Source organism: Eptesicus fuscus, chromosome 16 (genome assembly GCF_027574615.1).
Source record: "Eptesicus fuscus isolate TK198812 chromosome 16, DD_ASM_mEF_20220401, whole genome shotgun sequence".
Taxonomy (NCBI): domain Eukaryota; kingdom Metazoa; phylum Chordata; class Mammalia; order Chiroptera; family Vespertilionidae; genus Eptesicus; species Eptesicus fuscus.
The window spans coordinates 18,872,985-18,890,528 of record NC_072488.1 but is presented as its reverse complement, the minus strand read 5'-3'; positions in this window follow the sequence as shown (position 1 = coordinate 18,890,528).

Sequence of the window (17,544 nt, the reverse complement as noted above, 5' to 3'; positions counted from 1 at the left end):
ATTTGGCCCCATTTGGGTGGGTGCAGGAGGTAACTAATTGATGTGTCTCTCTCACAATGAAGTTTCTGTCTCCCTCTCTCCCTTCCTTCTTCTCACTCTCTCTAAGAACCAATGGAAAAAAATATCCTGGGGTGAAGATTAAGAACAGCAATAAAATTTGCAATGGAAATATAATTGAGCAGTTCTGGTTGGACAGCTCCGTTCCTGGCCCATTGGTTGAAGTCTGATACCAGGAACACATTTATAAGGTGTTGCCTGAAAAATAATATTGACTAGGTGTTTTCTCACCAAAAGGAACTGATCTGGGAAAAAGAAAGGCTTGCCACGCAGTGCAGGCAGACAGGGAAGCCACGTGCACACTCGGGCCTGGGAGCCAAGGTGGAAGGGTGTTCATAGAAGGGAAAAGCAAGTGAAGAGGAGGGGAAGGGAGAACCATGGAGCTTTATTATAAGGGCAATGTTATTCCTGTCGAGTGTAAACTGGTTTCTTAACGTGCAAAAACACTATGAGCTCATTTCATAGTTCAGACATCCTTGACTTGGTAAAACTTCACCCCTCAATAACCATCCTACCTCATCAAGAAACAACTGCTACTGTTAAGGTCAGCTGCCACATTAATACTTAATAAAGAGAATGATTTCAACGGAGCATTTTGGCCTCGATGGCATTCAGTTTTTAGGATATCACTTAGCACACTATGGTAGTTCAGCCAATTATTAAAAGATTTTTAATAAGATTTCCTCAATGAATAAAAGCAGTGAATTGTTTCAGATTCATGGTGAAAGCTTCTTAATACCAAAGGGAGTGTGAAGAAGCTTGCTTTCTAACCTAGTCAATCAGCTTCTTTCTCCTTTCTTTGCTATGCTTTCCTGGGTCTAAAGAGAAAGGCTTTCCCCTCACCTGTTTTTTTTATTTTTTTTATTTCCTGTACAAACGCTTTGGTCCTATATGGATTTTCAAGTCGAAGAAGGAAATAAAAGAATTTGGAACAACTTTCTGACTCTGTGAATGCAGTCTGGTTTTGAAGCTTAGTGTTCTGCTACAGAATCCTATTTCCAATACTAAAACAATTATTCAAAGTATTTTTTCTCCACTCGAATTCTTGCTGCAAGCATCTTAATGCTTGAGATAGATGATGCCTCATGCTGCCTCCAGAGAAGGGCACAGGACCCCAAATGTAAAGAGAAAAAAAAGTATGTTAACATTTTTAGAATTTCTCTTTACAGAGCTCCATCTGTCAGTTGACTTATACAGACTGGGGGTTGCCTGCCTTTTGTTATATTTATTTATTCACTATTTTTAAATATATTTTTATGGGTTTCAGAGAGGAAGGGAGAGGGAGAGAGAGATAGAAACATCAATCATGAGAGAGAATCATTGACTGGCTACCTCCTGCATGCCCCCTACTGGGGATTGAGCCCGAAATCCAGGCATGTATCCTGACTGGAATCGAACTGGTGACTGCTTGGTGCATGGGTTAACACTCAACTACTGAGCCATGCCTGCTGGGTGCGCTTGCCTTCTGTTTTAGCAGCTACCATGCAATGCTGTGGCCATGGCTCTCCAAGGACTGTCTGGGCCCTCTGTCATGATTAGTGTTTCCCCCATACTGAGCCAGCTATAGTAGTTTCTTGCTTTGCTCTGTAATCTCTTCCTGTGCAAGGCCACCAGGGACGCTCTGACCCACCACAGGAAGTCTCCAATCCATGAAAAGTCTGTGTTCAAAATGTAAGTGTAGCATGTGAAACCCAGAACTCATTTTTCTGAAGAGAGAATGTTAGAAGTGTTTGTCGGGTCTCCAGGTCAACCCACAAAGGCCCATTCAACCCTTAGTACAGGTAATGAATTTTCCCTTTGCTCTTTTTATATATCCTAGAATTATAGAATGTTAGAGCTGAACAGAATTTAGAACATTGTGCTGAACACTGGTAACAGAGTTGTTTTCCACTGTACTCCATTACCAATGCCCCATATTCCATCTGCATTTGATGTTATGTAGGGACCTATGGTAGGTCTGGAAACCCAGGCACCCTAACAGCATGATAAATCAGTTAGTCAGGAATGATCTTGCCACAGAGAACTTCATCTTGGCTACACTATACCCTTGCTTTAAAAAAAAAAAATAAATAAAAAATATATATATATATTATTGATTTCAGAGAGGAAGGGAGAGGGAGAGCAATATAGAAACATCAATGATGAGAGAGAATCATTGATGGGCTACCTCTTGCATGCCCCCTACTGGGGATCAAGCCTGCAACCCAGGAACGTGCCCTTGATCAGAATCGAACCCTGGACCCTTCAGTCCACAGGAAGATGGTCTATCCACTGAGTCAAACTGGCTAGGACTACTCTATACCCTTTGAGGCATACTGTAAGAACTAGGTCTTTGTCAAGGATGTCCCTACATCTATGTACACATTTGTGGCCAATACTTATGTACCTTAAATCGATATGATCATGGGAATCACCATCAGGAAAACCAAAGGGCTGAGGTGTGGGAGCCGAGGTGGGAAGAAGCATCTCTTGGCATTTATTGGGCCAGGCATACTTCCATCTTATGGGCCCTTATCTTTCTTGTCTTCTTTGTCCGAGACTCTTTTTCCCACATATCCTCATAGGACACTCTCTCCTGTCATCAGCTCTTTGCTCAAGTATCACCACTCAGCACGGCCCTCATACTTTTCTATGGCACTCTGGTCTCCCATCCCTGCTTTGCTTTTGTTCATAGCACTTTTCATTTGAATATTTGCCAGTTTCCCTGCCTGCCATTCCATCCCCAAGGTTTCACAAGGGCAGAATTTTATCTTCCTTTTTTCTTTTCTTTTCTTTCTTTCTTTCTTTCTTTTTTTTACTCTCTTATACCAGCACTTAAAACACTGTCTATCCAACACATAATAGAAGCTCAGGAAATATACTATTAAATGAAAGAATGAAATTGAGTAAGCACTGGACTAGATGCTTTACATAAGTTATTTCACTTAATACTTAAAATGCTTCTATGTAGTTGTTATTGTTTTTTATTTGCAATCTTTAAAAAATTTTATTGCATTTATTGGGATTACATTGGTTCACAAAATTACATAGGTCTCAAGTATATGATTCTATAATACATCATCTGTATATTGTATTTCGTGTTTACCACCCAAAGTCACATCTCCTTCCATCACCATATGCCCTCTTTACTTTCTTCTCCCTTCCTTTTCTCCCCAAGACACTCTTAGTTTTAAAAGCAACTTTAGCAATACAATTTTGTGATTTAGATATGTATTTTATCCATTTCCAATTATTGATATTTTTGAATCTCAGTCAAATTCTCTACAGAAGAAATTTGAATTAAAAGAATGTCTCTTGACTTAATTAAAAGAGGGAAAGAATAACACTCTCAAGTGGTTTGTATGCAAGGAAATACCTTGAGGACAATTTTCAGCCAATCTGATTCAAGTCCAGTCAGTAAATCTCAGGTAAACATTCCATGCTGTGGAGCAGAGAATTTAAGGTCCCTGTCCTCCAAGACCCTCTTCATCCTGGGAGAATTAATGTTATCGTGTTTTTTTCATTTATTCATTTAGCAAACATGAAATCTGCCCTTGAGAAATTCTACTCCAAAAAGAAAGACAGCTTTGTGAAAACCTTTGATGACATAGTGAGATAGCAGTAAGAGAGAGGTCTATACAAAATGCTATGAGAACACAGGTTTATTATTCTTCTCATCCTTGGTTATGGTCAAGGTTACATATCAAACTAAGAGTCTTTCTGAAATTACTTTCTTAAATAGATGTGTATAGCACCGTTAGGTAAACTTGGCACATTCATGCAATAAGATACGTGCATCAGGCCACACATAAGGCTCATATCAATAATGAAAAGCAGATTCTCACTGATGGCCCCAAAGTGAACATCCACAGAAGGCTATCAGAAGGGGAGTGGACAGAAACGATAACTTTGGAACTAGATGAAAATTGAATGTAAACCTGGCTTTCACTTAGCTGTGAATCTTGCTCTTTCTATCTCTCACGACTGCTGTAAAGAAGTTCCTAGCACAGTCTAATACGTAGCTTGCCTCAACATATGCCATATAACAATGGCCACCTTGTTCTGCTAGCTTTGGGGTAGATTTTACACATATCATTTAGTCAACAAAATAACCTAACAAGTATAATTACTCATATTTTACAGATAGAAAGACTGAGGGTAAGAGGAGTCACATATCTACTAAGTGGTTTAGTTGAGACTCCTCCCCTTTTTATCCTCTTCAGAAGTTAGTCCTCTTAATCATTAAATAAGTAATTAAAATTTAATTTCATTGGGCTCTTTCTGTAAGTTGCTTTAAGGAAGTCATAATCTAAAATAAAAATGTGTACACGAATCTATATCAATTAAGTCCCAGGATTATAAAATTATCTTTTCTTCATTCAGCCCTAATTCACTAACAAATTGTTCAATCCTTCATGAGTTTATTTGTTGACAGTAGATGGCGCCCGTGATTGTCAAATGAAACAAAGATGCCACTAAATAACTCACCCCTCCCACTGCTTTCCTTAGCCATTAAAACAAACAAACAAACAAACAAACAAACAAACAAAAAACCTGGTGAAAACAAAATAAAGACTTTTATTCCAATGAAAGATTGAAATTAATAATTTGGACCTGCCATGCAATTGAGCTGTACATGTATATGATCCATGTGTGTTTAATTTGGAACTCTAGGGGAAATCTCCTGGGCTATTTGCAAATTTTTACTAAAACAAAATATAGTAAAATTTAATTATCCAGACATACAATAAATTTAGAATTCTTTAGACAGCTTTTCTTTTCTGTGCCATAATTTTAGGAAGAGATAAATATTAAGAAAACTGTGATTTATTTATATGTATATAATCTTCCAGAGTTCTGAAGATAGTATAGAGGAATGGTCTGAAAAACAAAATGAATTAATTATATGACCTTTGACATTGTGTGTTCACCATCCAAAGTCCCATCTCCTTGGTCAAGTTACTTAAACATAAGAACATAAGTTTCATCATCTGTGAAACTGCCATATTTCTTGCCTAGTCCCCAGGACCATTGCATGGATCAAATACAGTAATGTCGTGTAAACACCTCGGGAAGTATAATGTTCTATATCCAAATAAGCATTTATTTATCTTTTCCACACATTCCACCCATAGGTACAATCATGATACAATGAAAACAGAAATTCATAAAAGACTCGAGTGTCCAATTTCCTCATTTGTCCACGACACAATTTACTAATAACCTCTGGTGTACTAGATTCATGTAAGAGAAGGGACTACAGGATTTTCAACCATAAAAGGCATGCTTGGCTTATTATTCAGCTACCCACAGAGTTCAACTGGAGAACACTTGAATCCAAAACATATAAGTTGGTTGAGGTAGCTTGTATGTACCTCCCCTAACTGCCCTCTGCTCTGCAGTAGCGTGAGTGCTCACGTGTGGAGGCAGCGGACATGCGTGTCTGTGGACACAGAGTAAGCAGGGCACCTGAGTAGACAGAGATGGCCACACCCTAAAGATGCCACTTGGAATCCCTCCCTTGGCTTTCACAAGAGGCATAGACATTCCCTCTACTCTTTCCTTTTTTTTTTTTTTTACAGCTTTATTGAAATACTAGAGGCCCGGTGCACAAAATTTGTGCACTGGGGTGTGGGGGTGGTCCCTCAGCCCAGCCTGCCCCCTCTCACAGTCCCGGAGCCCTCAGGGGATATCCTACTGATGGCTTAAGTAGGGAGTCCTACTGACGGCTCCCATGGGGAGCAGGCCTAAGCCATGGTCTGACCTCCCTCTGTGGGAGGTGATCAGGCTGATCAGGGGAAGGCACCACCCCCATCACCCTGTGGCTGCTGCCACTGTCAGCCACCGCAGCTGCCAAGGTGTTTTCATCAATGCGGACTCCAGTCCCTTCACCATGAAAAAATGACAACTTTCTTTAGGCGTTTTCAAGATGTGTCTTTCATAGGATATGACATTTCTTTTTTTTTTAATCCTCACCTGAGGATATGTTTCCATTGATTTTTAGAGAGCATGGAAGAGAGAGGGAAAGACAGAGAGAAACATCAATGTGAGAGGGACACTTCGATTGGTTGCCCTGCATGAGTCCTGACCTGGGCCCCGGCCAGGGAGGAGCCTGCAACCTAGGTACATGCTCTTGATCAGAATCGAACCCAGACCCTGTGGTCAGCAGGCCAAGGCTCTATCCACTGAGCCAAACTGGCTAGGGCAGGATATGACATTTCTTAGCCCCTCCAGTAGCAGAACTTCCTTGTTTCCTCCAGGAGTGAGGTGGAAAAACCCTAGATCACCTTCTTGGATTCTTATTACCCAAATTACCAAGAACATTGTGAGTGGCGGCGTACAGGGAGCTTAGCCAATGAGCAGTCAGAAAAGGTGTTTCCTCTGCAGCTCACAGGCAAAGACCCCCTCTGTGTATGTCCGCTGGGGTGGGGGTATGCTCTGAGCCACACCAGTTGTGACTGTAAAGGCGTCCCGGACAAATTTGCATATTACCTCTTTATATATATAGATGTCTGACATATAAAAAAAAGACACTTATTAAAAGAAGCAATTCAAATGTCTATCAGGTACTCAGCATCTCTAATGATCAGGAAAGTGCAAATAAAAACCAGGAGATATCTCCAAACACCTGTCGGGGTGGCTGTTACAAAAAAGACCAGCGATGACTAGCGTTGGCGAGGATGTGGAGAAAAGGGAGTCCGTTTTTGCATTGCTGGTGGGGATGGAAATTCATGCAGCCACTATGGAACACAGTATGGAGGCTCCTCCAAAAATAAAAAATAGGCCCTGACCTGTTTGGCTCAGTGGATAGAGCGTCGGCCTGTGGACTGAAAGGTCCCAGGTTCTATTCTGGTCAAGGGCATGTACCTTGGTTGCAGGCACATCCCCAGTAGGGGGTGTGCAGGAGGCAGTTGATCGATGTTTCTCTCATCGATGTTTCTAACTCTCTATCCCTCACCCTTCTTCTCTGTAAAAAAAAAATCAATAAAATATATTTAAAAATAATAAAATAAATAAATAAATAATAGGACTACCAGATGATCCTCTGTTGTTCTTTTAACAAAAGATTCACAAATACTTGCTGACAGTTTAGGTATTGTCATTTCTGCTTCAGGAACCCCGGGCATCTCATGGCAACAGTTGCTGGGCTACAAGCTTCCCTCCAAGAGAACACACCTTCTACTCCAGCCTGAGGGCCAGATTCAGCTTTTCGACCCTTGCTGGGAATAAATGACCCTTTTCCATGACCCAGTATTTGAACTTGGCTTTGGGCGCCTAAAAGCATCCTTACTATGGCATAACTGGGACTAGCAAGCTTCTAAAAGTCCAGGGGTTAGATTCCTGCTCCTGCCTTCTCCATCCTGCTTTCACAGATTCTTTCCCTTCCACAGGCAGGAATCCCTGCCGGCCTCCATCAGGCCCACCATCAGCTGCCCCCTGGAACATCCCCGTAAGCCACGTGTGATTATAGAGCTGCCTGTGTGGTTAGTTTCTACCACCAGCTCCAAGGTCAGGGGGGATGTGAAACAGCCTGTCTGTTTTCCTGCTGTGTGCATGCCCGGCACAGGGCCTAGCTCAAAAGTAGGTGCTCAGCAAAGAGCTGCCAAATGAGTGAAAGAATGATTGGCTTTACTCGCCCCTGGAAAGGACAGGCAGGCATCTAAGGGTTAAGCCAACCCAACCACTAAACGCCCAAAAATGATTGTCGCTCTGCCACTTCTCAGGTCCTTCCAGAGGGCAGGCTTGTGGAGGAGAGCGGGGATGTCCAGCTGAGGGAGGCTGGGTTTGTGGGCCTGCAGCCCCCTTATGCTCTAAGCTCTCCCCAGCCTTTCTTCTAAACTGGCCCCCACAGTGCATCCGTGGTACCCCTTCCTCCTCCTCCCTTCACTGCTCCCTGTGGGCAGGGGCCCCCAGGAAGCTTGATCCTAAATAAAGTCTGTTCCACCCAGAAGCAAATAATGTTCTCCCTGGCGGAGGTGTTTCCTTTTTAAAGAAGCTACAAAGAGTGGTTTTCAGAGGGGAGGAGGGTGGGCATGTGTGTGGCCACACTGCTGTGTGCTCTGCGTGGAGCGGAGCATGTGCTGGAATCCCCGGCCTCTTCTCACAGAGGAGGCATGGGTGGAGCCCGAGAGGCAGTGGCTCAGCCTCTCTGAGCCTCAGTCCCTTTACCTGCGGGGGACAAGCATCCTCTGGAAGGATGGGAACAGCTGTCTTGGTCGTCCTGCTGCAGCTCTGGGTGAGTTATGGGGTGAGCAGGTCACTTGCCTCGGCCACAGCCTTATTGTCCTGGAGCAGGGGTCAGGGCCACGGGCGTAATGCTGCAGCCAGGCACAGGGGTGCTCCCAGCCCCTTCCTTCCTGCCTCTCCCTTCCCCCACCGGAGGACAGGCGTCATAGTACAGAAACACCTGGTGCGGTTTGCTACCACCTCCCACCCCAGCTAGCCCTGAGCTGAGGAGCAGGGACAGTTGGAGTGCCCTGGAGGAGGCCTACCCCAATATTGATCTTCGTGAGATCTCCGGTCTTAAAGGACCAGCGGGCATTACTTGTCTTCACCACGTGGGACATGTTACACTGTTAGACACCAACTGACTTTCTTTAGAAAATACAAGTTCTGTCATTTTGACCTTTTTTTTTTTTTTTAAGCTTCCAAATAAGGTAAATCATGTTAAAACTCACTGTTGTCTGGTATTAAAGGTTGTGTTCTTGAATTTGGGTTCTTTATGCAGGAAATGGGCATTGTTTAATGGAACAGCCAGCGTGAAAACCTATTTTCCCGTTTCATTTTTAAAATAATGTGTTTAATGTTTGAAATAGCAAATGTACTGAAGCCTTTAGGAGCTAAATTTCTCAAACGCTTTTCAAATAAACTGCTCAGGAGCTTCGATCACATCAGCCGACAACAAAATGAGGACGAGGACTCTCGGCCCCTGATTGCGTGGAGGCGTGTGCACGGCCACCCCAGGCGCGCACCCCTTGAGCCAGAGGGGAGCAGCACACAACTGAGAAGCCTGAACGGGGTACTCAGCCTACTCCTTCCTTCCTTCCTTCCTTCCTTCCTTCCTTCCTTCCTTCCTTCCTTCCTTCCTTCTCTTCCTTCCTTCCTTCTCTCTCCCTCCCTCCCTCCCTCCCTCCCTCCCTCTCTCTCTCTCTCTCTCTTTCTTTCTTTCTTTCTTTCTTTCTTTCTTTCTTTCTTTCTTTCTTTCTTTTCTTTCTTATAATACATTTTTGTTGATTTCAGAGAGAGCAGGGGAGAGGGAGAGAGAGAGAGAAACATCAATGATGAGAAACACTGATCTGGCATGCCCCCTACTGGGGATCAAGCCCACAACCCGGGCATGTGCCCTGACTGGGAATTGACCAGGTGACTTCCTGGTTCATAAGTCGATGCTCAACCACTGAGAGATACAGGCTGGGCTCAGCCTACTTCTTAAGCCCCCCATTCGAGGAATGGAAAAGGTAGCCCTTCTACCATTTTGTGTGACAACTTTAGTTTGCTGAGTTAGCCAAATTCTGTTCATTTTTGCCAAATCCATTCATTCAAAAACAGTCTGAGAAACGCACTCTGAGCAACCTCAAAAGCTCCATCAAACACATGGTGCTGAGGAAGCAGAGTGTACCTCACCCATCCGTGTTCCCCCCTTATAAGTCCCTCTGCCTCTATGCCCCTCGGGGTCCCCCTGCTGGCCCTGGCTGCCCAGTGCCTCTCCATATGCTCTTTGCCCTGGGACCCCAGCCCGACCAGTACCCGATCCTTCAAGCCCTCAACATCTTCCTGCTCCTCCTCCCTTTCCAGGAGTAAGAGGCCAGTTTTCGAGTCTCTGAAAGCCCTGGAACGTCTGGGACGACCTCACCAAAGCCAGTCCAATCCTGAGATAATGACCAGCAGCAGATTCACGCGTAGAAGACACTCACCCTGACAATCACAGCTCTGCGGCAGGAGGGTGGGAAGACACCACGTGTGAGGCGCTCCACAAAGTAACAGGTAGGGAACCCCGCCGCACCATTCACATACCACAGACAGTCTCCAAGTGTATGATTAGAGGTGACAGCACGCCCACGTGAGACAGCAGGCAGACGGAGCCGTCTGTGGGCTGAGTCAATGCTGCTGTTTAACATTAGTCTGCCATGTCATGTTGTGAAATGCCCGCTGATATCCTGAGGTATCAGGATATCAGTGTACATCCAATGGGCACCACAGAACACTGAGGTCGTTTGGTTGCCATCTCTCCTCACGCAAATGTGAACTGGTGTGTGGGGGGGAGCGACAGCTGCTCTGAATTCAGCCCTTTGCTGCTTTGCCTCAGCTCTCAGTAGCTCTCTAATGAGCATTTCTCTATGTGTGTTTCTGACTGATCATCAAACTCAGAACAAGTCCTGATTGGGCTTCCCAATCAGAAGTACCCACACTAGCTTGGCGGATGTCTCACTAATGTTAAATTAGGACTACAAACATAGCAAGCTTATAACAAACACACACACAAAAGCCTACTCTGGTTGGATCTTAAACATATAGAGAGAACAGGACGCTTCCTTGTTCAGACCGCATTCCCCCAAAGGGAAGAGCAAGCAAATGCCTGGAATGGGGTGACATGTATGGCTCCTGGGAGGCCACTAGCTGGGTATTTTAACGGATCCATAAAGAACTGGGAAACTGAAAAGTAATCAGAAATTTGGGGGCAAATATTATTGGTTACATTTAACTGAATATTTCAAGGTGCATTCATTTCTGGTCTTGAATCATTACTAACCATTGACCTCACTCCAGTAGCAGCCTCCATCCTCCATTGAAAGAGTTTTTTTCCTAGAGAAAAGCTGTTTAGAGAGCTGAGAATAATAAGGAAGAAAAACATCAAATTACCATCTCTGCTTGCCCTTACTTTGTGCATTTTATATAAATACTAGAGGCCCAGCGCATGAAATTCCTGCGCGGGTACGGTCCCTGGGTCTGGCCTGTGATCAGGGCCATCTTTCCCAGCTGCTCGCAGCCGGCCCCATCCCCCACTGCCATCCACCCCCAGTTCCCCATTTGCCATCGGGTGATTGGAGCCTGCTGGCTGGGGAGGTGGCGGGGAGGAACTGAGAGGTAGGCTGTTCCACCTGATCGCTGGCCCTGCCCCCACTGCAGGTTGCCCTCTGTGTGTGGGGCGACTGGTGGGGCGGGGGCCATGGCCTGGCACCACCTGCATCCCCCGCCACTCACCCCTGGTTCCCGTTTGCCTTTGGGTGATCGGAGCCTGCAGGCTGGGGAAAGGAACTGAGAAGTGGTCAATGCGTCTCATAGTGACTGGTCCAGTGGTCGTTCTGGTCATCCCGCCGTTAGGGTCAATTTGTGTATTACCTTTTTATTATATAGGATAGAGGCCCGGTTCATGGATGGGGACCCCAGATTGGGATGGAGAGGGTCCCTGCTGGGGGGCAGGGCCAGCCAGGGTGAGGGGGCAGCAGTCATTCTGTCTCTGGTCATTCTGGCCGTTCCACTGTTTCAGTCACTATGCTTTTATTATATAGGATCATCGTAACACCTGTGATGCTTTAATACATCCATTTGTACCCTAGTCTCTAGCAGCAGAAAGGAGGGAACCTAAAACTGTTATAAAAAATAATCTTGAAAAATTGAGAGTCCTGGAAAAATTAAATTAACAAATTAAAACACCGGTAAATTCATTTCCATAATTTATTTTATTAAATTTTTAAAAAGTCTTTGATGAAGTTATTGCATTCAATTTTTAACTTGTGTCATAAATTCCCAGACCTGCATGTAACAAACACTTGTTGATCAGTCCTTGGAGATTCTAGGTTCATGACACAAATACCCACCGAGCCAGGGACAAACCTGTCTTGTTCACAGACTCTGTCCTCAGAGTCACATAGGAACTCGGTACTTCCCAATGTTGGTGGAAGAAATGAAGGAGGTAGATTCGAATTCTTCTCTGGCTGGTTTGTCTCTCTGCCAGTGTTACTTGCTGCCTCTCCCAGTCAGCTCTGGTTCAGCCCTCAGCCCTTACACTTCATAACCACTCAGGAAGCTTGTTTTCGGGGCGGCATGGACACTCCCCGGCCCTCTGCTTGTGGGTCAGGCACGTGCATTTTGCCCCTCCAGAGAGTATGAGCTAAGGCAGGCTGCTCACCCATAGACCTACAGGAAGAGGGAGCCTTGTGCTGGGAGATGTCAGAAAGGATGAACAGGAGGTTCAGTATAACAGGATGCAGTTGAGGTTTTATTATCCTTGTATTTTCAATCATGAGAACAAAGCTTTTTAGTGTCACTTGGATTCCGATACTCTTTTAGCCTTTTGAATAAATTGTATTTTTCCTTAAGTTTGTGAAATTTATTATTTGTCTTATTGGAAAGCAATGGCTCTGCTGCTATCTGTTTTTTAAATTTATTTTTAAATTATGGTGGAAATATATTCGTTTCAAGTGTACAGCATAGTGGTTCGACATTTATATAACTTATGAAGTGATCCCTCCAATAAGTCTAATACTGTCTGACACCATACATAGTTATTACAATATTATTGACTATATTCCCTATGCTGTACTTTTCATCCCCGTGACTATTTTGAAACTATCAATTTGTATTGATTTTTTCACCTTTTTCACCCAACCCCCCCCCCCCCCCCCAACCATCAGTCTGTTCTCTGTATCTATGAGTTTGTTTCTGTTTTGTTTTAATCTAGCAAAGTGAATAAGTTTTGTTGATCACTATTTTCTCTCCTTTATAACCTCTGTGTGTGTGTGGGGGGGGGGGGGGGGGAGGGAAGGGGGAAGCAAGACAAAGATGTATTTGTTCCTGATTAGTTGAGGGCAGTAAGACTTCTCCACATCCAGAACTGGACTTCATTTGCCCTGGGGAGATTGAAGTCATCAGAGTGGCAGAGACCAAAAGCTAAAGGAGTTTGTTACCATCAAACCAGTAGTGCAAGAATTGTTAAAGGGACTACTTTAAGAAGAAGAAGAAAGAAAAACAAAGGAATGTAGTTTAAAAAAACACACAAAATAGCAATAAATATGAACTTGTCAATAATCACTTTTAATGCAAATAGCTTAAATGCTCCAATCAATAGAAATAGGGTAGCTGAATGGATTAGAAAATAAGACCAATACATAGGTTGTCTACAAGAGACCCACCTCAGAATGAAAGATACACAGAGACCAAAAGTAAAGGAATGGAAAAAGATATCTCATGCAATTTGAAATTAAAAAAAAAAAAAAGCTGGGGTAGCAATACATAAATCTGAAAAAAAACAAAAACCTTTAATATAAAGGCCATTGTGGGAGACAAAGAAGGATATTACATGATGATAAAGGGAATAATCCAACAAAAGGATATAACCCTTGTAAAAGTTTATGCACCCAACATAAGATCACCTAAATATGTAAAGCAAATCTTGTTGGAAATAAAGAAAGAGATTGACAGTAATACAGTCATAGTAGGGGATTTAACAACCTATTGACATCAATGAATAGATCTTCCAGACAGAAAATCAACAAGAAAGCAGTGGCCTTAAATGACACAAGATCAGATAAATTTGATATCTTCCGAGTATTTTACTCCGAAACCGCAGAATATACATTCTTTTCACATGGAATATTTTCTAGAACAGACCACACATTAGGACCCAAAACAAGTCTCATTAAATTTAAGAAGACTGAAATCATATCAAGCATATTCTCTGACCACAATGATATGAAACCAGAGATCAATCACATATACATAAATAAAAACTAAAATACACACAAAGACATAGAGGCTAAGTGCTACTAAACAATGAATGGGTTGACAATAAGATCAAGGAAGAAATCAAAACGTACCCTGAAACAAATGAAAATGAGAACACAACCCCAAATCTGTGGGACACAGTGAAAGCAGTCCAAAGAGGGAGATTCATGGCATTACACGCCTATCTCAGGAAACAAGAAAAATCTCAAGCAGTCTAACTTTACACTTAAAGGAACTAGAAAAAGAACAAACAAAGCCCATTGTGAGTAGAAGAAAGGAAATTATAAAGATCAGAGCAGAAATAAATGAGCATCTAAAAAAATACAATCAAGGAAACAAAGAGCTGATTCTTTGAAAAGATAAACCTTTATCTAGACACATTTAGAAAAAAATTGAGATGATCCAAATAAATAAAATCAGAAAGGAAAGAAGGGAAGTAACAACTGACTCCAAAGGATTGTAAGAAAACATTATGAAAATTACATGCCAACAAATTAGACAATCTGGACAAAAAGGGTAAATTCCTAGAAATATACAGGCTCCCAAAACTCAATCAGGAAGAAGCAGAAAATCCGAATAGACTGATTACAACTAATGAAATTGAAGCAGTAATATAAAAACTCCAACAAACCAAAGTCCTGGACTGGATGGCTTCACGGGTGAATTTTACTAAACATTCAAAGAAGAACTAACACCTATCCTCTTTAAGCTATTTCAAAAAATTCAAGAGGAGTGAAGACTCCCAAGCTCATTTTATAAGGCCAGCATTTATCTTAATTCCATAAGCAGATAAAGACAGGGCAAAGAAAGAAAATTATAGGCCAGTATCCCCTGATGAACATAGATACTAAAAATCCTCAACAAAATATTAGCAAACCGGATCCAGCAATACATTAAAAAGATCATACACCATGACCAAGTGGGACTTATTCTGGGGCTGCAAGATTGGTACAATATTCACAAATAAATAAATGTGATACACTACATAGTCATAATGATAAGGATAAAAATCACATGATCATATCAATAGACACAGAAAAAAAATTTGATAAAATCCAGCACCCATTTATGATAAAAACTCTCAGCAAAGTGGTGGGCAGACAGACTGTGGAACCTGACCAGTAAGGGCAGCGTGTCGCTAGCTTTATCTGAAATTTGGAGGAAGAAAAGAACTGAATTTGAATCGGCACAGAGGTCAAGTGGAAGAAGGCCAGAGCTCTGAAGCCCCAGCCTGCAGACTTGTGCAACCCTGCCCTCTTGGATTTTAGTTCTATGAACAAATTCATTTTTGCAAATAAATCTATTTTCCTTTTGCGTTTTCAACCCCCTCTTCCCCCACACGTTTCCTATGTTAAAGACTAAATTTCTTGTTTGAAAGGTAAACATAAGTAAAGAGCTCTCAACCCTGGGCGTGGCTGGCAGGAGGGAGGTGCTAATTCACATGGAGTTCCAGGTGGTGCACAGGCCCAGGGGACCTCAGTGCCCCCAGGAGACCGAGACCAGGCTCGGTTTTGTGCCATTTAACTGAGTGTGTGTGGGGGGTGGTGGTGGGGAGAGCTGTCAGCCTGTGCCTGCCCGTGGCCCACCAGTCCTCCCAGTTCAGATGGTAAATGTGGAGATATCGTGACCAAATCCATGCCCCTGCGATACAATCAATCTGTGGCCTTAAGTGCTTGATGCTTAAGTGACCTGGGCTTCACTTAATTCATCCAACATTCGGAGGACTAAAGGGAGAGATTCTGTTCCCGTCATTTCAGGGAGGACACGGGTATGGGTAACAGGCCTCCACAGGGAATTGCCCCATGAGGGCCCCGCCCCCCACAACACCTCGCCTTCTATGACATGTGGGATGATTTTGGTGCCAAATCACACTAGGTCATGGAAACTAAAACCTGTGCGTGAGTATGGTCCCTTCTCTGCTCTTATTCCCAGTGACCCTACTGTGTATTGTGACTTGTTCTACAGGCCGCCTGACATGGCTGGAGGTGGGCAGAAATGAGAGAGAGAAGTCAGGAAGTCCCTGCCTTTCCCAGGAGCTCAGCATAACAGAATTTGCTGGGGGAGAGAGAACTTTCTGCTGGATCTCACTGCATTTGAGGCATTTATAGAGAACGGCATCCTATATAATAAAGAGGTAATATGCAAATTGACCATCACTCCAACACACAAGATGGCCGCCCCCATGTAGACACAAGATGGCTGCCACAAGATGGCCGGCAGGGGAGGGCAGTTGTGGGTGATCAGACCAGCAGGGGAGGGCAGTTGAGAGGGACCAGACCTGCAGGGGAGGGCAATTAGGGGCAATCAGGCCTGCAGGGGCGAGCAGTTGGGGGTGACCAGGCCTGCAGGAGAGGGCAGTTAGGGGTGATCAGGCCAGCAGGAGAGGGCAGTTGGGGGCGATCAGGCCAGCAGGGGAGGGCAGTTGGGAGGGACCAGGCCTGCAGGGGAGGGCAATTAGGGGCAATCAGGCCTGCAGGGGAGGGCAGCTGGGGGCTACCAGGCCAGCAGGGGAGGGCAGTTAGGAGCAATCAGGCCGGTAGGGGAGCAGTTAGGTGTCAATCAGGCTGGCAGGGGAGTGGTTAGGGGGTGATCAGGCTGGCAGGCAGAAGCAGTTAGTGGCAACCAGGCAGGCGAGCGGTTGGGAGCCAGCAGTCCTGGATTGTGAGAGGGATGTCCGACTGCCCTCGAGGGGTCCCAGATTGGAGAGGGTGCAGGCTGGGCTGAGGGACACCCCCCACCCCCCGTGCACGAATTTCGTGCACCAGGCCTCTGGTATTTAATGAAAGCCTTCAACTCTTCTGAGGTTTGCTCGCCTCTGCTTCCCCTTCATGAGACTCCTATGATATGCATTGGGTCACTTTTCGAGTAAAACCATTACTGGGCCATGGGGATGGGAAATGCCAGACAAAATAACCCCAAATTAAAAGAAAAATAATATCCACCCTCACAGATCAGCCCACCTCTGACTATGCACAATCTCACTAGAGAACATTTTATTTCTTAATAGCAATTCCTTCAACTTTATCACCCATACTTCCACCCACTGTCAAAGGAGCAGAGAAATACGAACTGTCACCACCTGGGGTCACCTCTCCGATGATACTAGAGTGGGAGCCGGAACAAGATGGGATGCAGGGACACGCAGGAGGCAGCCCCCTCACACAGGACGGCACTGGGAGCGAGGGACCAAGTGCTTTTCATCAATAGACCCCCATCCTGCCCAATGCCAGAATGGAGGGTCCGTTAAGCACAGTTGCTTAACTCACCATTGCTGGCAGTTTAAGTGGACTGCAGCTTAATTTGTGGTGGTAGGTCAGCCGAACTTCACTCCATAATCTCCACTCTGTGATTCAATTCTATTTTTTGGCTGGTTCCAAGGCACCAAATTAAAATGATTTCTTTTATAACAAGAAAAAAATTAGTTTATCCAAGGAATGAGAAATAAATTAGAATCCTGTCTCCCTTATAGGAGAGAGGAGAAGGGGGAAGGAATTGATTTATATATGAGAACAATTTGTTATGCAGGGTTCTGGTTTTGTGGTTGTAATTTAAAAAGCTAGAAAATGGCCTGGCCGGCGTGGCTCAGTGGTTGAGCTTTGATCTATGAACCAGAGGGTCATGAATCGATTCCCAATCAGGGCACATGCCCTGGTTGGGGGCTTGAATCCCAGTGTGGGGCGTGCAGGAGGCAGCCCAACAATGATTCTCTCTTGTCATTGATGTATCTATCTCTCTCCCTCTCCCTTCCTTTCTGAAATATATATATATAAATAAAATAAAAAG